The sequence below is a fragment of the Phyllostomus discolor genome, chromosome 11 (assembly GCF_004126475.2).
Source record: "Phyllostomus discolor isolate MPI-MPIP mPhyDis1 chromosome 11, mPhyDis1.pri.v3, whole genome shotgun sequence".
NCBI classification, from domain to species: Eukaryota; Metazoa; Chordata; class Mammalia; order Chiroptera; family Phyllostomidae; genus Phyllostomus; species Phyllostomus discolor.
Genome location: NC_040913.2, coordinates 91,933,891 through 91,956,615, shown reverse-complemented (window position 1 = coordinate 91,956,615; position 22,725 = coordinate 91,933,891). Strand labels below are relative to the sequence as shown.

General features: G+C 48.9%; 1 protein-coding gene and 1 long non-coding RNA gene across 2 annotated transcripts in view; both read right to left on the bottom strand.

Annotated features, from left to right (window-relative positions):
* Window positions 1-22,725, bottom strand: part of GPM6A (glycoprotein M6A) — a 184,204-nt gene that overhangs the window by 139,089 nt on the left and 22,390 nt on the right. The window lies entirely within an intron of this gene.
* Window positions 17,194-18,728, bottom strand: LOC118497464. The gene is made up of 2 exons (XR_004899987.1): window positions 17,621-18,728; window positions 17,194-17,372 (listed from the first exon to the last, which is right to left on the bottom strand). It is a non-coding gene; the product is annotated as an uncharacterized LOC118497464 (long non-coding RNA).

The window sequence follows — 22,725 nt, the reverse complement described above, 5'->3', positions numbered from 1 at the left end:
CGGGGGCGCTCTGGGCCCAGCTGGCCAGTGGCGGGCGGAGCCGAGAACTGAAAACACCGGGGAAGGCTGCCCGGAGAAAGGCGGGGCTTGTTTTCTCCTGCTCGAGTGTCATATGCAGAAGAGTTGGAGTATAAATAAGAGTATTTAATCTGGTTACTTTTAATGTACTAATTTTTATAGGGCATTTTTACTGAAGAGCTCCAATTTATAATAAGATCTCTATTTAATAGCAGACCCTCAAAATTAAAGTAATGAAGTTCGAAGGGAGCACTCTAGTGACTGCTGGTCGGTTATACCCTTGGTTAACGTGCATGGATGGACAGGCTTCTGAAAACACACTCCTTTGCCCGTTTCCACAAAGGCCACTTCCCAGGAGCACACACCGCCAGGTGTCCCACCCGGGAGGGAGCTGTGGATGAGCACCAAGGCCCGCCCCCCTGTCCCGCCCCGCCCCGCCCCTGTGCCGCCCCGCCATGCCCAGGGTGAAGGCTCGTGTGGAATGAATCAACACACGTGGACTCTGAGCACTTTCAAAGCTGTGGCTAAGTCAAGGGATAAACCCAATTCTGAGAGCTGCCGCCCTCCCAGAGACGCCAGTGGAAGCGAAGGACGCTCGCCCGCGGACGGGACCACGGCAGAGGCTCCCTTCCGCGCTGGTGCCACAGATGTTTTCCATGTTCAGACACTCTCAAAAAAAAAACAAAAAAAACCCCACGTGTTTATATAGCTGAAGTCGCCTATCTCGATCAAAATCATTTAAAAGCTAAGCCTCACAATAAAGCCACATGAGTTCGTGCTTCCAGAGCCCCGGAGAACCTCTGAGGTTGAGGGACCATTCCAAGAGGCTTGTCGTTATTTGCAGAAAGGCGAGTCGTGGGGAAGAGTGTGGGTTAGACAGAGATGGATTCCGTCGTTAGAATGCAAATAAAAGAACACGATGCTGCGTGTACAAAGTTGCTCACTGGCATACCACCACGTGGCAACCAGATGCGGCGGGTACTCAACTTGCCCTCAGGGTCCAAGGAGGGAGCCGTGCTTGGAGTCGGACGCATCCCCTGCGGACCTGATGCTAGCTGCAGGCAGGGAGCCGGTAGTGTTGGAATCGCTTGGTGTTGAGGGGGAAATGCACACACCTGGGGTGCAGAAGACTTTGAGAAGCACACACCGTAAATGCTTCCCCTTTCTGCTATCATGAGGCATTAATTCTTTTTTTAAAATATTTTATTTATTTATTTTTTAGAGAGAGAAGGGAGGGAGAAAGAGAGAGAGAGAGAAACATCAATGTGCAGTTGCTGGAGACCATGGCCTGTAACCCAGGCATGTACCCTCATGCGGAATCAAACCTGCCACACTTTGGTTCACAGCCCGAGCTCAATCCACTGAGCTACACCAGTCAGGGCTATGAGGCATTAATTCTTTTAAAAAATGAGTACAGAGCCTTGGGGATGTACAAACTGCCAAGTCAATGCAAGATGTAAACACAAACAAAACAGTTGTACTAGCATCTCATGCTTCCAGTGTGGCACAGAAGAGAAGCACCTCAGCCACTCAACGGTAAAACGGAATGTGACAGATGCACGGAGAGGTGGCCGAGGGCTGAGTGCCAGCACAGAGCGAGGCCTGTGCCGGAGCCACCCAGTCACAGCAGGAGGGGGGCCGGCTGGCTTAGCGCGCAGTGGGCAGCAGTTCCATGGCCATGGTCTTTGCAAAGGAAGGCTTTGAGATGAGGCCACAGCATCAGCCACTAAAAGCATAATGTAGGCCTGAACTGAGAAACAAAGTCTTTGTGAACTTGTCTTCTGTTATCTTTGCAAAAAGTTTCCCCATGCACTCATCTTTTTATGGAGCATTTTGGATATTACCCAGCTTACTTTATGTATTTCACGAGCTAAATTTAGACAATAATACTCAACTCTGAATTAAACTGTAAAAGAACCCTTATTTTTTTTTTTGCTTGGTGAGAGCTTTTTTGAGTCTCAAAGGCTGAACTTTGCTTTAATCTCTTTGAATTCTTAAGAATAAAAGCTATTCAAATAATGTGAAAACTTCACCCAAGAATCCTGGCCCTTTTCCTGCAGATAAAATAGGCATTCCGTTCCTCCCACACACCAAACAGAGAAGGCAACATGACTGTTCCCCAAACATAGATCTTTTCCTTCTCAGCTAATATTACATAACTTGGGTACAATACAGTGCTGGAAAACTGATAGTCTAATCAATAACTATTGATACGTGGTACAATGTATGAGATTTAGACAGCACATTGCACAGAATTATAAAAATTAGTTACCCATTCCTGGGGCATATTTAGCTCTTCCTGGCTACACAGTCCACTCCACGAGGCAGGGCATCACCTGTCACTTTGAGAAGGAGCAGTGACAGTGGCAATCCCAGGGGCCCGGTGTGAAATCACACTGCAGTCGCTGAGACCCGGGTGACCACTCACTGGGGACCTAGACGGAGGCGGGCCTGGTTCTCAGCACCTGTTTCTCCCATCCCCGTACGGCCGCCCCATGAGGAACCGCTGTGATTGTGCCCATTTCACAGGAGAGGGGGTCGAGGCGGAGAGACCATTCGATAAATGCCGATTAACGTGACTACGGTTGGAAGCCCCAGGTGAGGTCGGGGTGAGGGTGCAGATTGCTGTGACCCTTCCCCTGCTCGCGGAGGGCAGCTAGGGACGCCAGATACAAGGCAAGAGGCCTCGCTGAATTTTAATTTTAGATGAGTAACAAATGAGTCTCTGTTATAATTAGGTTCCATGCAGTATCAAAGAGACACTGATACTAAATAATGATTGGTTGTTTATCTGAAATCCAAATTTCATTTTTATTAGCTAAGTCTGGCAACCCTCACCTTAGGCCCCCTCCCTAAACCCCTTCCACCTCCCCACCTGGTTCTCTGCCTGAGGTCTTAGGACGCAGTCAGCGGACACGGTGCAGACCTGCCCGTGTGCGTGTGTGAGCACACACCTGCACAGCGACTCTGAGGACTCCGTCTGAGAGAGTGTGAACGGGGCGACAACCGCTCCCAGGCCTCGCTGAGCACTCGCCACGGGTCGCCCCGTCTCACTGCTGACCCTGTCTCCGTGACTGAACCCCCCAAGAGCTCTGTGAGGGTTCCAAAACAACTCAGGAAAAGTGAAATGATGAACACAGAATGATAAAACACACAACAAATAAAAGGCAAGGGCCTAAACCCACTTATACTGTTACTTGCAATACCACTCATGGTCTAAACGACACATAAATGAGTTGTCAGGTATAATAAATTGAATGGTATATAAAAGCAATGCTCAATCATATGCTCTTAATAAGATACACATTTTTAAATACAAAGAAACGGGATTCAAAGTAAAATAGTGGGAAAGATATACCATGCAAATAAATGCTAATCACAAGAAAACCAACTCCATTGAAATGGACAAAGAACAGAACACACCAAAAACTAACACACATAAAAATGATCACTACGCTCACAAAAAGAGCCCCAACGTGGCCACCCTTCAGAGAATGCCCATTAAAAGCACAATGGGACACCACTAGGGTCGCTCCTAACAGGTGACAATCAGAGGTGGCGCTGTGCAGTAACAAGGGGCCTCCTGCACTGCTGGTGGGAATGTCACACAGTGTGACTTAGTGACAGTTTCTCACAAAGTCCAGCGTCCACTGGCCCTGTGACCCAGCAATTGCATTCCCAGTCGTTCGTGAAGAAAAATTAAAACGTACAGCCACAAGAAGGCCGACACATAGTCCTTTTCATAGTAAGCCCAGACTGCAAACCACCCAGACGTCTACCAGCAGGCGAGTGGGTAACGGACTGCAAGGCCACGTGACGGGACCCCAGGCCGCAGGGGGAAGACACGGACCATGGACACGTTCCACAGCACTCGTGAACCTCAGCGGCGTGCCGAGTGCAAGAAGCCAGACCCCAAAAGCTCCAGTCCTTTACCCCTAATTCCAAAGCAGGTGACACCAGTGGAGGGCAGCACCGGAAGATCAGCGGCTGCCTGGCCCGGTGGGGGTAGGGGGACGGGGGGCAGGTGATGCTGGCAAAGGGGGGCAAGGCGGCCTTTCTCAAGACCGGGGGTGGTGACACAGGTGTCCCATCTGCCAAAAGCCATTGACCTCTACCCTCAAAAAGGGTGCCTTTCACGACAGGCCAATGTTTCCTCCATACAGTTGATTTTTTAAGTTTTGGTTTTACGGCATTTACTCTCTCTTGTGAAGCAAACTTTCACCAGCGAACACCTGCGGGAAAGGGCTCGGTCCGTGAATCCAGGGAACCGTAGGTCCAGGGCATTTTGGCGTTGGATCCAAGAAGTGAATGTGGTGCAGCGTAAGAGCTGAGCTGTCGACGCGAGGTGCCGGTTGGAAGCTGCAGTGCTGGGCTGCTCTGCAGCACCCCCAGATCTGACGATGTGGGAGCAGTCGCACAGGCCACGTTGGTCTCCACGAGTAGTGCTGGAGAGACACCGTTCAAACCCTCAGCTGCACCTGTGTCGTTCAAGGGCCCAGACTAGTGCTTTGTCCTGGGTTCTAGAGCTTACAGGGTGGGGGCGGGGGGGGGGTTGTTTGCAATGAACTAGATCAGTAAAAGTCAACGGAGGAAAGGAAGTCGCATTTCTGTGACTGCTTTCAGAGACTCACATCACAGCAAGACCATGAAGCTGTCACGTTTAATTTATGTTCCTGCCATCCCCAACTCTGAAGCGATCATGCGCACCCCCAGGCACATCCACAAACTGTATGACAAACTGGTCCACGCTGACCACGTGGGCCGTAAAGTGCGGCCCCGTTCTTATTAGATTTGTCACCTAAAGCAGCTAATGCTCTGTGCGTGCCCATAAGAGTAATGACGATAAAATTAAATTATTGTTCAGATCCCCTTCTCCTGCTCAGAGGTCACCGCCAAGCATAAAATTCCAAAGCAGATATCAAGAGCTGCTTGTGATTTAAGAAGGAATGATAATCTCTGAGTCCCATTCAGTCCCACGTGTATTTCTGGTTCCTTGACTGATGATGGTATGATTACTAAAGTATCTTCTGTGCTCCCCTATTTATCTAGCAAATCACTAAACCCCCATAAAATTGTATTTTTATTTTTTTTTATTTTAGAGATGGAGGAGAAGAGAGAGAGACCAAGAAACATCGATTTGTTGTTCCACTCATTTATACATTCATTGGTTGATTCTTGTATGTGCCCCGACCGGGGATCGAACCCACAACCTTGACGTATAGGAATCACACTCCAACAAACTGGGCTGCCCAGCCAGGGCTTAATGTAAGTTTCATAAAACACAATGAGCAAACCCAAAGCTGACCTTGGACAGAGAGTGTGCCAGACTTCCTAAACCACAGCTGAAAAAGTACAGCAGTGTTACTGACTTAATAAGAGTAAATTCAGAAGCACGTTGATGCATTATAGGAACATGTTCAAGTTTTCAAGTCAGTAGAGCATAAAGTACTATGTAGTACATTGAATAGCAAATATCCGCTAGACGTTTGGTAAAAAACAAATCTAGGCTCTGGCTGGCGTAGCTCAGAGGATTGAGCATGGGGCTGCGAACCAAAGTGTTGCAGGTTCGATTCCCAGCCAAGGTACATGCCTGGGTTGGAGGCCATGACCCCCAACAACTGCACATTGTGTTTCTCTCTCTCTCTTTCTTCCTCCCTTCCCTCTCTAAAAATAAATAAATAAATATAATCTTTAAAAAAAATCTACCTCAAGTGAGTGGATAACAGAGTTGAGATGTTTTTATATCCCAGGCCTACCCTCTATCATTTTATTATGAAAAATTAAATAATTTTTGCAAATTTAGGCAGTTTTCTGAATTGGCACGTTAGAATTGTGTGGAGAAGAGCGAGTACTGAAGAATGTCAGCCCTGTTGATGACGGCCACTGGCCAGTAGCATCTGCACGGAAGCCTGAGTCCTGCCTGTGCCCCCCACCCCCAGCCCGGGGACGGGCCAGAGTCCAGGATGAGCGGCGAGGTCCCCGTGCTGTTCCCGTGAGCGCATCGAAGGGCACTCGGCGGCGGCTGCGCCGGAGGACTGGCAACACCGAAAGGGCAAGCCCGCGGTGTGACCTTCAGCCTGCAATTCCATCCTAGAGTGTGAGACCGTAAGTGATTTCCTAACCTGTCGTCGTCCTGAGGGAAAAAAACCCTTACCAAAATCGTGAGCTTTTTGTCTCTTTGACATCAGCAAAGCTGTATTTACATTTGTTTTTGCCAGACAAATTAAAAACGACAAATAAAAAGTCCATAAAGGTCTCCCCCAATTAAAGAGAGGCCACTTTTTACTGATTTAAATGGCAATTAAATAGTTCACCAATTTTAAAGCATTTCCGTTAATAACATAGTATACTCAATACATGTGTCATTAACTATAATATAGGTCTACCAGACAGGGAAGGTCAGAATAAAGTTTAATTGGGAGTTAAAATTTATTCCGTAATAAACTACAAGGGGGTGTGCACACACCCTGACCCAGAGCTAGAGTAAGATGGGTTTAATCAGACACAGAAGAATCTAGCCTCACATTTTTATTGCACATGCATCTGCTCCTGTCTTCACAGGCAGGGGAACAGTCACAGCGTGGCAGGCGCCCGTGTCCCCAAGAGCCCAGACGGAGCCCCTCCCCACGACCTGCACAGTTCTGGGGAAGCACCCACAGGCCGCCGAGCCCCCACACGGGGGAGGCAGGGACACCTCGGCACACGATGGCCAAACGAGGGCCATCAGCGATGGGGCACTGGCCCGTGCATTATTTTACAACAGAAACGGATGACTTCCATTTCTTCGTGTGACTGTGACCAGTTCCCTTGGTGACACAGAGAACGCCTGGTGGACCAGCACCCGGGACACAGGCGAAGAGTCACGAAAGCACTGACAGCTGTTGCGAATGCACAGGTCAGCCAGTGGAGCGATCCACGCTTCCCCCAGGTGTGGGGCATCGTCACAACCGTGTGCAGTAGCAAGTGCTTAGAGCCATCGAACAGAAAGAACTTGCCTGTAGGTTTGGGAAAAGATATACAGTAATTCCAAGAGGAAAAAAGAATGCTTTCAGTTAATCAAAAATTTACTAAGGCAGAAATGAAGGGTAATGCACTGAAATTAAAAAATAATAACAATAGCATTTTCACTTAACAAAAAATATACATAAATGTAATTATACTCTAAAATCTCCATTGTTGATAATAATTCACTGATATTTTAAAACAGCTACTAAGCTGGCAAAATAATAATAAAAGTGAATAGAAAGGCCTATACCAATTTTTCTTTTGTATCTGCTCTACCTACACGGATACAATGGAGCTACTGGGACAGGAGCTGAGAAGCCAGATTGGATTCTGGCTGATGCTCCACCTCATGGGTGACACTGGGGGACATCCCCTAGTGTCCCTGGTTTGCAAGAGTCTGGCGCACATGAAGAAACAATGGGTTGTACCAAGTGATTGCCAAGACCCTTTAAAAAGTCAATAAAGGGAATTGGGGTGTAAATTGTTCATTTTTTTTAGAAAATAGAAATGCTCAAATAATGGTTTCTGGCTCGACTGCTTAGTCACAGCAATTTAATAATTTTGGCTCCTCAACGATGAACATCCTGTTAGTAGCACTTTCTAATAGGAAAAGAATGTCAAATGCTTATAGTTGCTACTAATTAATACATTATGGATTAATACCAATAACATCACTTGCACTAAAACGTCGTCGCTTATAAATCCTTTTGTGTTGCTTATTTTGACATCCATCCACTTGAGAGACTTCCTTTCATTTTAATAACAAAGAGCATAAAATAACATTTAGAATTATGTGCCACTGCCTTTTCTCTGAATATGAGGTAATGCAGTGCCAAAAAAACAAGCAAGCGGCAAGCTGTTTGTGGCCTCGGATATGCAGGGAATTCATTTCTGCGCTGGCAGGGACTGCAATTAGCAATGGCTCTGTGCGCCATGATTAAACCGGTAACCATGGCAACGGAAGCAGGGCCGCAGAAGCCAAAGGGAGAGAGCCTGCCGGAGCCAGTGATGCGCTGTTCTTCATCTGTTTATTTTTAAGGTCCTTGGGGAAAAAAAACCCAGATCTATAAAACGCATATTAATTTTATTCCGATTCCTATCACTCGCTGGCAATAGATTAAAACATGTTATTCTTTCAACACACACACACACACACACACACACATGCGCAGCGCCGGTCAGAACAGACTCGGATCGGCGCCCCGGGAGACACACACCATCGGCTGTTACCGGGAGAGCGCCCGGAGTCTCTGCGCATCTCCCCCCGCCCCCCGTTTCCATGGGGCTGCATGGAAACACGGCAATGACGGAGCAGAAATTTTAGGAAAGAAATTCAGTCTGGGGAGTCTTTGCCTGTTTGCCACAGATTTGTAGCAAAACCACTTGTTTCTTAGCTGCACAGGCAACAAGTTCAGATTAGGAGGCAACCCCCAGGGACGGGTAGGGACAGGGTTATGGGGGGTGGGGGGAGGGTCAGGGCGAGCTGGCAGCAGCGCACCCATCCAAGGGCCACACGTTGCGGGCCCCCCTGCAGCCTGCGTGGGCCTCGCGCAGATGCCTGGACCCGCGCCCCCGAGGCGCAGGCTTCGGTGTAGGGGCTCTGGCCTGGAGACCGTGAAAGAATGTGAGGAATATTTAAAGCAGTTTCAAAAGGGAACATCCATCAAAACCGCTGAAAGGTACACAAAATAAGCCATCTGAGAAGAGGCTTGGTTTTTCTCTGTAATCATCTCCGGAGGCTGGAGAAACCTCGGAGGGAGCCCAGCATGGGAGCCGGGACAGCCACCCTCCCCTCCCCCTCCCAGGAGGCAGAGGGAGGTGGAGCAACATCCATTTCAGAAAAACAACCTCAACTTGTGCGATCACTTCTGTGCAGACATGACAACTTGACTGTCTCACTAAATAAGCTGTAGAATCAAATCGATTTTAATCAAAAAAGACACAAAAATGGCCTGTTCTTGTTTAGCACAAGAACTCAGTAAACATTTTCCCCCAGATGTTTTACATTTCATGATCCTATCATAGAGTTTCTGGGTTAAGAACTGCAACGCTTCTACAAACCTTCTTCCCACGTGAAATACATCGGGAAGTTAAATTATTTCCAAGATGGAAACACAAGTCTTGACTGAGACAGGGCCGCAGAGACTGTCTGATGTTTCAGTAAAACTCCAAAGAACGGACAGCAATTAGTTGATGCGAACACATCTTCCCATTCACGTACTCGAGGTGCCAACCAATGGGACGCAGCTGCCACCTGTGGAGAGCTGTCCCGGGTTCTGCGGGGACACAACCGTGAACCGGGACACAACCGTGAACCGGGGAGCTCCGTCTCTTGCCTCTCGCAGCCTCCGTTCCTGGGAGGGACGCAGACGGAGAATAGGAGAATCGGAGAATCGGTTAGGTAAAGAGGTCGCACAGTGTTTTAGATCGTGACGGCAGCTCTGGGGTCACTGAGTGGGTGCCTGAACCCAGAGGAGTGGTCTGAAGGCCCTTGGGGGGCTGTCAGGGAAGGCCTATTCATGGCCGGTGAGGCTGGAGCCCACACTCAGGACCCAGCGAAGTGACAAACCTGTCACCAGCAGAGGGAATGGCAGGTCCCTATGGGCAGTGTCTGGGGCACCTGCAGCTGGGGCCCAGCGGAGCTCTGTGGGCAGAGGAGGCAGGAGGCCGCACGGGAGGCAGGGGAGAGACGGCGGGGACCTGGCCGGCCACGCTAGGGGCCGGGTGTCCTACATGCAGCAGTGCTCCCGACAGATTAACAGGCTTCCCCCCCCCCCCCTTTAGGATGATTTCCTGAAAGGCACCTGTAAGAGAGACCACATGTGCTCGCTCAGCCACTTCTGTTCAGCTTCCTGTGGGGGATTCCACACGGGCCATTCCCGCTGTGACTCTGAAGGCCAAGAACGCGGGTGAAACCCCAGCACCCCCGGTGCTTGGAAGTCCTCGAGCACGTGACACAGCGGAGGGTGCTCCCTTCTCTTTGGGGGCTCCCGCACCTGGGAGCACCCCCCCCCAACCATCTACACTTGAACTAGTAGGATACCACAAAGGAGGCCAAGAATTTCCTTTCTCATTTCCAGAAACTGAGTGGCAGATAACTTTTTAAAATCTAACTGGTTAGTCTTAAAAACAACTAACATCTCCATGATTCAAAGTGTATTTTCTAACAATTCTTTTTAGTTCGTTTTCTTTTCTTTTCCACTTGGGGATGGACCCTTAGAAACCCTTAGTGTGATTCCCAGAGTAACCGCTAGAGGGAGAACTTCTACAGAAGGAAGTCACCACATGTTTTCACTTGTTTCCTAAATCTGAAGAATTAAGAAAGGGTGATGTCTCCAAGAGGGAATTATTATAAAAGCGTCTCGGATATCCTATGTGCATTTTAAGTTAGGCCTGATGGTAACGAGCATTTGTGCTATAAAATATACTCTGCAAATGCTTTTACCTTAATTACTTCGTGTTTCTCCAAATGAATGCCCAGTGGAGCAGGCATTATGACTACTCAGCTAAAACTTAAAAACACAAACAATGTAACAAAAGACACTGAAGGTTTTAATTATATAATCAATGTTAGAACTGTAAGCACATTATATTTATTATCTGCCCCAACATTTTTTTAAGATTTTATTTATTTTTAGAAAGGGAACGGAGGGAGAAAGAAGGAGAGAGAGAAACATCAATGTGAGGTTGCTGGGGGCTGTGCCCTGCAACCCAGGCATGTGCCCTGACTGGGAGTCGAACTTGCGATGCTTTGGTTTGCGGCCTGAGCTCAATCCACTGAGCTATGCCAACCAGGGCTCCCCCAACATTTTTTAAAGGAAAATCGAGAACCTGAGTCTGTTTTCTCATCAGATTCTAGATTTGATACGTGGAGAACAAAGCAGACACTTTGATACTTACTGGACATACGGATGAATTAACATAGGACTAAAAATGAGTGAATGAATGAAGTTCCACTCTTATAGTACCTAGCAACAGGATCCCTGTTGACTTCCCTATTTAGTTTAGAGGACACCTGAGGCTATTACTCGCAGCTTAATAAGACCTTTGGAGAAGGGCAGGACTTTGTAATCCTCTCTCCATTTCCCTGGAGTCCTCATGCTGTGGACTCACTCTGTCCCCCTCAAAGTCACGTATTGGAATGGGGTGGTACTGAGAGGCAGGGCCTTTTGGGTCTGATTATTAGGTCATCGGGGTGGAGCCCTCGTGAATGGGATGAGTGCCCTTTTAAGAAGAGAGACTAGGGAGATGCCTTTTCTCTTTGCCATGCGAGGTTTAACAAGACAACCATCTGTGAACACTGGAGAAGGCCCCTCGCCATGGAGCTGATGGTGTGGGCGCCCCGACTTCAGACTCCCGGCCCCCACGGCTGGGAGGAACACATCTCTGGGCTTTCAGCCGCCCAGCCCGTGTCGTTGTGTTGTGGCTGCTGAGGTGACTAATCCGCCTCATCTGGCCCTACCCCCTCTACAGTGTACTCTAGAGCATTTAAACTAGGAAGCTCTGATTACTCCGCGACATCTCACATATAGCATTATTATAACTCAAATACAGGAACACACCACATGGATCATGACAACCACAGAGGAGATCAGAAACAATTACCTGGAACTGAGAATCGTAGCCGTGACCCCACCTCTTGTGTGGCAGGAGTGCTGAAGCATTTGCACCTAGCCATGCCCCAGGCCTGTGCCGCTTCCGGAACGTAAACAGACGGATGCTGCCACTCCTCCTACTAACCATCGTCACCGCCACTCAGCTGTCACTGAGTACAGGGCGATCGCTGAAATCGAGTGAACTTTCTTGAGAACAGTGATCGTTTCCTGGGGAAGACCAGACGCCTTCCCTATTCCGCCCAGACGGCCGCGTCTGCTGACGTGGCCAGATGGGGACAGGCCACTCTTCCCCCCCAGCCAAGCTCCTTCCCATGCAACTCGGGAGTCGAGAAACAGCCCCAAAAATGCACAGCTAATCCCAAAGTTTCATGGAGCCCCAACATATCACAAACCTTTTTAGAAGAAACAATCAGAAGTGCTGAACGTGCGAACCAATGGCTGGCATGCGCGCAAGTGACTGCGATGCTCTTTTTATGCTTCCTTATCATTTCTAACTTGTTTACAATGGAAAATAAATGACTTTTTTGGTAAAAAGGACATTTTTTAAAAGTTAATGTAAATTTCATATCTCATCTTACAATTATTTTATCTATATTTGGCATACATTTGGTGTAAAAAAATAAAGTTATTTTTTTAAAAAAACTAAGACACTAAATAATCAAGGGGCACGAGGTGAGGGAGCCCTACCTGGCACTGCCTGTTTCTTTGCATCAAGAGCTAACTTAGCAAAGACTCCCTGGAACCAGCCAAGAAACGAGGGTGTCTCCCCTGGCAGACCCTGCCAGTCCTTCGCCGGTTTGATTTCCCAAGCACGGAGAAGATAGGGCTGCTCTGACAGGCGTTACAGAATCTGTTCATTCCGCACATTTAGTACATTCCTTGAAGAGGCGGTGTTACAGACAGCGAGTTTGAAAACTACCTGATTATCTGCTTTCAGTGTTTTGGATGGCAATCCGGGAAATCAAATAGGAAGAACACATGTAGTTTTGTGAGTTCAGACATCACATTTTTAAAATTGCACTAGTGAAATGAGATAAAGTTATCAGTGATCAGAGCAAGTACGAAGTACCACTGCACAACAAGTGATTTTGTTAAAAAAAACCTCCAAAAAATTTTAAAAGACCTCAGAGTTCACCATTTAGAAAAGCTATTCATTTTATATTGAATATGGGGGAGGGTAGATTTCAATATACTTTGGTAAAGTTAAAATATCTGCTTATTTTAAGAGATCTACTGTCTGTCCAAATACCAACACCTCATTAGAAACAATATCATATCATTAGAAACAATAAATAAAACTATATTGACTGTGGAAGATGGTTTGACTTTTGTTTGACTTTGACACACATTGACTTTGGCAATACATATATCTCGTATAGAAATGTACACTTGAAACCTATATGATCCCACATCTAATGCCACTCCAATACACTTAATAGAATATTTTAAAAAAATAAATGGATTTACACTGAAAAAAATTCAATTATCTGTAGATTTCAGAGAGGCCAAATGGGGTTTTATAAATTTATGTTTATGCCTACTCAACTTTCAGTTCATATCACTTTAATGGTTTCATAAATTTTATATAATTACAGGCACCATTGATTCCTATGGAAAATGATTTTAAGTACACAACAATATCTCCTATATAACTAGGAAGTAACTTTAATATATGAAAATAAGACTATAGTACTTAAGGATTATTCCTGAATTTTCACAAAATGCAGATATTCCAGGTTGATACACAAGTTTCAAGGAAAGGAACTGCAAGATAACTTCTAGTCATTGAAACATATTTGCCGGTGGTGGGGGTAGCCTCTGAGGAGCTTGTGGGTAGAACTTTGCACTCGGGAAACCCAGGGCAGCCCACTGCAGCCCACAGCTGGGCGGTGCCTGCCTAGCTCTTCGCTGCCCAAGTGACTGCGTGTGGGGAGGGGGGGAACCAAGGGAAGAGAGTCCTCCCTTTCCTTTTAAAAACACTATTTTAATAAAAGTGCTTTTGGATAGCCTACAATAGTTTACACGACTTGATTTCTTCCTGTCATCCTCAGTGATTGGCAGCAAGAATCCTATTAGAACAGCAAAAGTCACCAACCACAATTGAAAACTATGTTCACTTGCAAAGCATCAAAAATAATTAGCCATTTCAGAAAGCTGAGCTCTCAGGGTGGAGGTATCTACCAGGGGCTTGAATGATACTGAAGTAAAAAGCAAGGTACATTTTGTAGGGCACTACTTCTCTCCTGTGAATGTTCAGGAAGGCTTTTTGATGGTTGGAGGCTGCCATCTCGGTGCAGACCACCCGCCACAGGAAGCCCCTGGAAAGGGAGCTTCCAGCCCTGGCTGGCGTAGCTCAGTGGATTGAACTCGGGCTGGGAACCAAAGTGCCACAGGTTCGATTCCCAGCCAGGGTACATGCCTGGGTTGTAGGCCATAACCCCCAGCAACCGCACATTGACGTTTCTCTCCCTCTCTCTCTATCTCTCTCTCTCTCTCTCTCTCTCTCTCCATCTCCCTCCCTTCCCTCTCTAAAAATAAATAAATAAAATCTTAAAAAAAAAAGAAAGGGGGCTCCCCCCTCCACCACTTGGACATGACCGCCCCTCATCGTAAAATGCTGGTCCACAGCAGATCGCCTTCATCTCTCATCCTGCGGACAGAACTCCCCATGGGGCAAAATGCCACCTTTGCACGGTCATTATCCATCCAACCCACCCTTGTGACAGCCATTTCTCGTGAACAGGATAGCTGCCTGGACTCCCTGGGGGAGGAGGGAGGAGGAGGAGGAAGCACAAGCCACGACCCCTTGGCTCTGGGGACAGAGGCAGAACAGCCCAAGTGCAAACAGGTCCCATCATCAGCCAGGTCCTGAGCGGACAGACATTTGGGGGCCGCGCCCTCCTCCTAGCCTCGACGGAGCAAATGACGCCTGGGAGCCTCAGGGACCTCGACAAAAATGAGAACACCATCCGCGCCTGAAGGTCACTGCAACAGTAAGAGATCAGACACTGAAAGCACCTCTGACATACACGGTCGATAAGTAGGAGCTGATGACAACTATAAATGAGTTGTAACGGTTTTTTGAAAAAAAAAAAAAAAGCCTGATTCCAGCCCAGAATTACGTAGCTTTGTCCATCACGGCTTCTTCACATCTATGCTGTTGTGATGACTAGTTTTGTCATCTCGGAGGATGCTCTTGGATGGTGTTAACATTTGAACCAGTGGCCTTCGGGTCACCAAACCGCCCTCCGACACGTGGATGGGCCCAGCCAATCAGAGGAAGGTCTGGACAGCACCAACCTCGCCTCCCGGAGCGGGACGGAGGTCTCCGGCCTCACCGGCAGCCCCGCCCCTTCCGCGGCTGCAGCCCGTCTGCACTGCACAGGCGGCCCCGCCGGCCTCCCGGGTCTCCTGAGCCAGTCCCTTCGCTCACTTACACGTGTGCGTGCACACACACACCCCTACTGTGTGTGTCTCTCCAGAGAGCCCTGGCTAATACTGTTACGTTCAAGGGCCCTGGTGAGCGAGACAAATCCCTTGGAGCCGAATGACAGAAATGTGCCTTTCAAGAGCCAGAAATCCGTTCATCTTTCTTAGAACTCTCTTTGAGGTTTGAACTATCACAGAGTTAGGGTATGGTGGTAAAACTTTCTGAAGACGAGCATTCTCCATGGACACTCGGGGAGTCTATTTCCACTTGAGCTGCAATGCTAGGGGCCGGAGCAGGGCAGGTGAGCTCTGGACTCCACGTGGATTCCCACGGCTCCAGGCTGAGGCAGCGGTCACAGACGGGAGCCTCAGCAGGACCCGCGTGAAGGCGCTGTTCAATTCGTCTACCAGTTAGCTGCCCACCAGGACAAGAAGCCCAGGCCACAGCGGCTCTGTTTTGTTAGAGGAAGGGTGTTTGGAAGAAAACTTAAACATTCTTCAATTGAAGCAACATCAAATTAGCATATTTATTTATTTTTTAATTTTATTTTAATTGTTGTTGCAGTACAATTTTCTATCTTTCACTCCCATCCCAACCCACCCACCCAGCCCTCCCCTCCTCCCTCCCTAGGGGCATTTCCACCTGCCCCTAGTTTTTGTCCATGTGTCCTTTATACTCGTTCCTGTAAACCCTTCCCCTTTTCCTCTGAAATTCCCCTGAAATTCCCTCCCCTCTCCCCTCTGAACACGGTCAGCCTGTTCTTTATTCAGTGTCTCTGGTTATATTTTGCTTGTTTCTTTGTTTTGTTGTTTAGGTTCCTGTTAAAGGTGAGATCATATGGTATTTGTCTTTCACTGCCTGGCAAATTAGCATATTTAAAAAGCATTATTCATAGCCCTGGCTGGTGTGGCTCCGCGGGTTGAACATCGGGCTGCAAACCGAAAAGGTTGCCAGTTTGATTCCCAGTCAGGGCTGGGTTGTGGGCCAGGGTTGTGAGCCAGGTCCCCAGTAGGGGGCATGTGAGAGGCAACTTATGTTTCTCTTCCTCTCTTTCTCCCTCCCTTCCTCTATCTCTAAAAATGAATAAAATCTCTTTAAAAAAAAGATTTTATTTATCTATTTTTAGAGAGGGAAGGGAGGGAGAAAGAGAGAGAGAGAGAAACATCCATGTGCGGTTGCTGGGGACCGTGGCCTGCAACCCAGGCATGTGCCCTGACTGGGAATCTAACCTGTGACACTTTGGTTCACAGCCTGCGCTCAATCCACTGAGCTATGCCAGCCAGGGCTCTTTTTTTTTAAGCGTCATTCATTTACCTACTCTACGGAGGCGGTTGAGAGCCTCCCCGGTGCAAAGCCTTGCCCCAGTGCCTTCCTTCCCAAAGCCCTGCAGTAATGTGGGTGACAGCCATCCTGCCCACTCGCAGGTCCAGGTTTGCGAGGCACAACACCCGGTTCAGCCTGAGAGTCAAAGGACAGGCAGCCTGAGCCTGGATCAAAGACCGTAGCATGCATGCTGCATACCTCCAGCCTTGAACTTGATCAAGTAAGGAAGGATATCAGGAGGCAGGGACATTTTATTCTATAGCAAACTGGTGCCAAAATGGTACAGTTTTTGCAGCTGACAAACCTATAAATATCTGAGCTGGGACCTCTGCTTTACTGTGACAATTTTCCACAGAGAAGTATTCTAAGAGGATAATAATTCACGCGCTAGATCTGAAAATGGCTCACAAAATAGCATTTCGGGAACCTAGGTTACATCTGTTTTGAGATACATAGTGCGAAGGGTTGGAAAGAAAGAACATTCTAGCCACAATAAATGCAGCCAAATGCCTGCAAAGTGGTAGATGACAGGGATGTCCCTGATGTTTCCCCCAATTTCTATTTCCCTTCGTCATTATAGGCTTATTGTTTTCTTTACGATGATACCTGCGCAACTGGGCGGCCTACTGGCTACGCGGCAGACTGAGGGTCTGTATTAATAGCATCACCATGGTGACTGTTCGCAGGCAGTGAACACTGTTAACCCAGTCGGTTGAAAACTGTCTCCTCTCACAGCCATAATGAGCACTGGCAGTGAGCAAAGCTGGTGGCTTGTCCCGTTCAACACTTCGCCCCTTCTCCGACCTGGCGTGCCCCGTGACCGCTGCCAGGCAGACGGTCCACTCTGCAGCTGCACGGCCTCATGGGAGCCTCGCCACAGGCGCTCTTTAAATTCAAATGACTTAGGAGGAACGGAAATTAAATTGCTCAGCTGCACTCCCCACATGGCAACTGCTCCGCAGCCACTCGTGTCTAAGGCTCTGGGCTCGGCCGCCCGGCTCGATCCGTGAGCAGGGGGCGAGCTGGTGGCAGGCAGGCCTGGTGGGGACAAAGGAGCCTCCGGCAAGACATCTTCAGAACCAGGACGAGAACTGCCCGTGTGAACCAAGCCTGCGCCGAAGGGAATGGAGAGAGGAGGAGGCTGGGAAGCTGCAGCACCTGGTGTTGCAAGACCCATCAGGGTAAAACCGTGGGGATCCCCATGTCAGGAGGGGCCGGCTCTGCACACTGTCAGTCGGAAGAGCAGAGTGGCAGGCTGCTTAAGAGGAGTGCAGACTCCTTCAGCCTGGAGAGCAGAGTCTCAAGGGTGACAGCGGGTCCTGATGTGGAAGGAGGCTGTGCGGAGCGCTGGAGGGACAGACGAGAAGACAAACAGGGTAGGAGGTTGTGGATGGCAGGACAACGTGGGAACACAGTCAACAGCGAAAACTCAGTTTGGACCGGAGAATTCAATTACATGGGGGAAAGGGTGGCTATAGCTTAAAAAAAAGCAGTAAAAAGACAAATATATCCTGCAGCACTGGAAACAGAGCTCGACGTACAGACAGGTTACCACGACCCACATAATGATCCTAACGTGTCATCTAGACAAATTTGTCACTGTGTCCTTGAGCAAAGCAACTTCTCTGATTTTCAGCTTCCCGCTCTATGAAGTATTATCATCAAATATGTGTGAAAGCAACTGTAAACTGTCAATCGCTCTACAGGTGAATTTCTAAGCTTTATTTCAGGCAACAGAAGTCACACAGGCTGAGACATGGAGGTGATGGTGAGTACGACGTGCTTGGGACAGTGTGTAGAGATCCGTGTGGGAGAGGAGCAGCGTGTGTAAGGACCACAGAGGCTACAGGGGATGCTGGGAACTGGAATGCCAAGGAAAGGTATGGGTGAAGAGGAACTTTACCTTTTCTTCTCTTTTCTGATGCCCACCACGGATGGCGGGGTGAATATCAAAGTCACTGTTATTTGTTATGCCTTTAATTGGCCATAAAAAGAATAAATGCAAAACTATGATGAAAGTACGTTCCCTAGCAACGTCCGAATGCACACGACTGCATTTCAGAAGTGCGTGTGCAGAGGCTGCGTGGCATACAGCATGGACCACTTCTCCGAGCCGGTCCGACAAGCCCAGCTGTGTGGGCCAGGCTGACCCTGGGACCCTGGGACCACAGCCTGCAGGCTTAGAAACGCAAACACTGAAGACTGTCACCACGTGACCCAAGTGCATGGGGCAGCCAGCTGTCGGCAGAGCGCACTTCAGTAGGGAGGAGTGAGCGCACCCTGGAAGTTCACGGCCTTTCGCAGGGGCCTGCGATGTCAGTGCAGACCTGCCCCCACCGCCAGGGCGAAGCAGAGCGCAGGGCAGCGGGTCTGCAGTTGCTTCTGCAGTCTGTGTGCGGAAGCAGCTCTGCATGTTGCAACACAGAACACCGTCGCCCAAGGGAAGAGGAGTCTTTAGAGTTTCTACAGCACAGTCTCAGGAAGAACAGTGTTTTGAACAAGACTTGGAAGAGAACTTGAATAAGAGCACCGAATTCCTTAAGTTAAGGAGTTAAGCCTTGGGGCAACCTGAAGGGCAGGGGGCGGCTCACCACACAGGCGAGCTGGTAACTGATCCACAGTGAATCCTGTGTGTCAGGGTGCTGTCCCCCACCAGCCCCAGCAAAACTGGGATCAACACCGAACAGTTTTCCCACGAAAAATTCCGGAGAATAAAATTAAAAAAAATCAAGTCTTTACATGGCGTTAAATGAATTTTCCAGATTCGTGAAATTCAAAGCCGCGGATTACATCTACTTATTAATTCTCTGCAAAACCAGAGCCATTCACCTGCCCTCTGCCGACCTGCGCTCAGAAGAATGAAGTTTAAAAATAGCCTAATTCTTGTTGAGCCTGCCACAGCCACGCTGATACAACCTGTGGTCTTGTCATGGGGCTCACTGAGAACGCTCCAGCTTTGTGTAGCAAGTTCCCTGGGCCAAATAAAATACTTGAATGGCATCATTCACCTTCCCAGCACTTTTCAAATGGTGGCCACTTAGAGGAACAAAAGCCGGCAGGTGTTGGGTGCAGTCCCAGGTGAGCTGGCTCTGCTGGGTGGCGTCGGGTTTCAGGCGGGTCAAGGGCAATTGTACTGGAGAGGTTTTCTCAAAGCCACTGCCACTGAGAACTGGGGAGCAGCTTTGAGACCCTGCTTCCAAATGCATCGCTAAGTGAGAGGGCAACATGCAAAAATGACGGAAACTGTATCCCAAACAAAGATGTTGGTCTCCCCGGGCCCCGCTCCCACCCCCAGCCCCGACCAGAAAGACAAGGTTCCGCAGATTTCTGGAGGTCTCTGGAGAGTGCCTGCCTCTGGCCCAGCTGAGCATTTATTAGCAGTCCATTAAGCCTGAATGAAGATTGTATCTTAAAACGACCTGCGGTGTTGTCTGCCTTGCTTGGCGTGAGCTGCCTGGCCAGAGCGCTCGGGTTCCCAGGAGGCACGGCTCTCACTAAAGGGGCCCTTTAGGTCTCACCCTGCAAAGTCCCCCCCACCGCTTTGCTGGCTACTTCCCCACTGCAGTCTGCACTCTGGACAGAAGCGACTTTGACCCAAACCCCTCCCCACTGCAAACAAACGAGCAGGATTTGTCTTCCGGTCCAGGCTGGATGCCACAGGCCTGCAAAGGAGCTGAGTGAATGGAGAGTGTCCCTGGAGGAAGACTGCGTCCAAATCTGCCAGGAATCCCAGTGTGCAGAGGCGCTTCGACTCAGCCTCCCGTCGCCAGAGCTGCCAGGCCGCCGTGTGGGATGAGAATGGCAGGTAGAAGGACACGCAGCCATCCTGTAAAATCAGTTCGAGAAACGTTGACTGAAAACAGAGACACTTGGTGGTGTGCTGAAAGGGATCGCAAACACGCATATAAAATGAACCACTGTCACAAAGCCTGGGTAGATGGGGCCGGAAGTGATGGGGAGGCCACGTTCATGTTCACGAACGGCGACGTCTCCACCTTCGTACCAACACAGTCCAGCGCTCCCACACGGTGGGAATCACACTATGCAGCCGGGGCCACACCTCCCCAGTCAAGGCACTGACTGTGACCTCTGTGTGCCTGCTGTTCAGTAACTTCTCATGCACCTAGAACAACCCTCAACACACACAGTCCCCCGCGCACAATCCAGTGGCTGCTGCCACTACACAGCTCTACTTAAAAATGACCTAACAGTCCAGAGGAACGTGTGTCAAAAAGTTAGGGACACTGGGGGTGCACTAGCTCCTCACCGCTGGTCCGCGAGTGTGCAACGAATCTGCCGACGAGCCTTCGCTGCCCTGTGTGACGGCAGAGTCGGTTACGGAGACTCACGGCACACACCCCTGCTTCTGCATCTCCTCCCCTGCACACACACACACACACACACACACACACGCAAGATCAGAGGAATGAAGGCAACTGCTTCAGAGGTGACGCAGACACAGCCACTCACCCACGCAGGAGCGTTCCGAAGGCTGTGGCGCGGAAGAGGACCGAAGATGCAGACCCTGAGGGTCTGCGTCCCCGTGCCCTTTAACTACAACAACACCAACGAGGGAACCACCGCCAGACGCTGTTCTCAGCCACACGCACGTCTGCTTTGTTTAGTCCCCGTCGGGACACCCTGAGACAGAAACTCGCATCTGCACCCCAATCGACAGAGGAGAAGGTCGAGGTGCCGGGAGGTGGGGGGACCTGCCCGCGGCCACGGTCACCGAGCAGCGTCTCTGCCGGGCACCATGGAATCACAGTCTCCTTCGGGGCTCAGACATGTCCCGCCTTATTTTCCTGAATCAGCTCCTGTTGAGTCACACGGGTAAGTCACACACCTGTTCTCACAAAACTTTTTTTTTTAACTAACGCAGTTGCCAAACTCGAGGTAAGGTTTTCAGTAATTTGAATATAAAAATATAAGTGTTTTAAAATGGCAATGGAATTCTAGGCTTAGCATTTAGCTGTTTTGTGATGTCGGATATTGTGTTGGAATCTTCCAGGGTCTCGGGGTCGTTACTGAGAACCTGCTGGACCATAATCCCTCCACCTAGAAATAAGAACAGCAGGATCCACACGTGTCTCAGGATGCAGACTGAAAGTCAGTCACATTTAAAAAGTCCATAACGAGCCCTGGCTGGCGTAGCTCAGTGGATTGAGCGCGGGCTGTGAACCAAAGCATCGCAGGTTCGATTCCCAGTCAGGGTACATGCCTGGGTTGCAGGCCATGGCCCCCAGCAACTGAACATTGATGTTTCTCTCTCTCTTTCTCCCTCCTTTCCCTCTCTAAAAATAAATAAATAAAATCGTTAAAAATAAGTCCTTAAAGCAAGCTGTGCTGTGCTGCACAGAGCACCTTGTTAACCCGAGACAAGGCCCTGCGCCTCTTGGGGGCTGGTGTGTGCCATGCGAGACAAAGCTAAGGGACTCTAAGGCTTCCTCCCAATGCCGCAGTCCCGCACTGCCATTCCTAATCCCAACACCCTTCCACAAGGCAATGCGCAACCTGCGTGTGACATTTGACTACACAGTCATCTGAATTCTGGGAAAATGATAGTTAATTGCAAGACACAGCCCCCTTCCCACAATTAGGGATGAAAGCACACAGTGTCATTTGGCATGTACGCACCATTTAATGCACAGGAACGCAGACCCGATACGCAAACAGGCAAGCGAGGTGAGCGTGACGAGCTCGGTGGTTGCCGGGGCCCCGGGTGGATGGAGGAAGGGGCAAGCAGGTGGAGCCCAGGGGATGTTTGTCCTGGGAAACTGTTCTGTGTGATGTCGTAAAGGTACTGCCACACCTTGGACAAGACCCATAGGATGTACAACCCAAAGACTGAACTCTGGTGGAAACTATCGGCTTTAGTTAATAACAATAATATGCCAATAGTGACGTATCGATGGCAACAAACGTACTGCACTAATACAACATGTTAATAGCACCAGGCACTGGGTGTTGAGATGAGGGGTTAGGTAGGGACTCTGTGTACACTCTGCTCAAACTTTCTGTAAATCCAAAACTGCTCTAAAAAAGTCTGTTAATTTTTGACATAAGAACCACAGAACAGCACACACTGATTTTGCTGCAGAAGAGTCATCATTACACATGAAATGAAAAATAAAGCTATTGGATTATTTTTATGTGCAAGGCCAATTCAGCAATAACTTTCAGGAATTATTGTTGTTCTCTAAAACACCACGCCACTAAAATGTTCCACTGGGTCCTTCCTTTCTCCTCTTTTTGTCTTCAACTTCAAAGCAAACGTTTCCTACCAAAGACATTTGGCGAATTCTCTGGAAAACAAATTAATTCACCCATGCA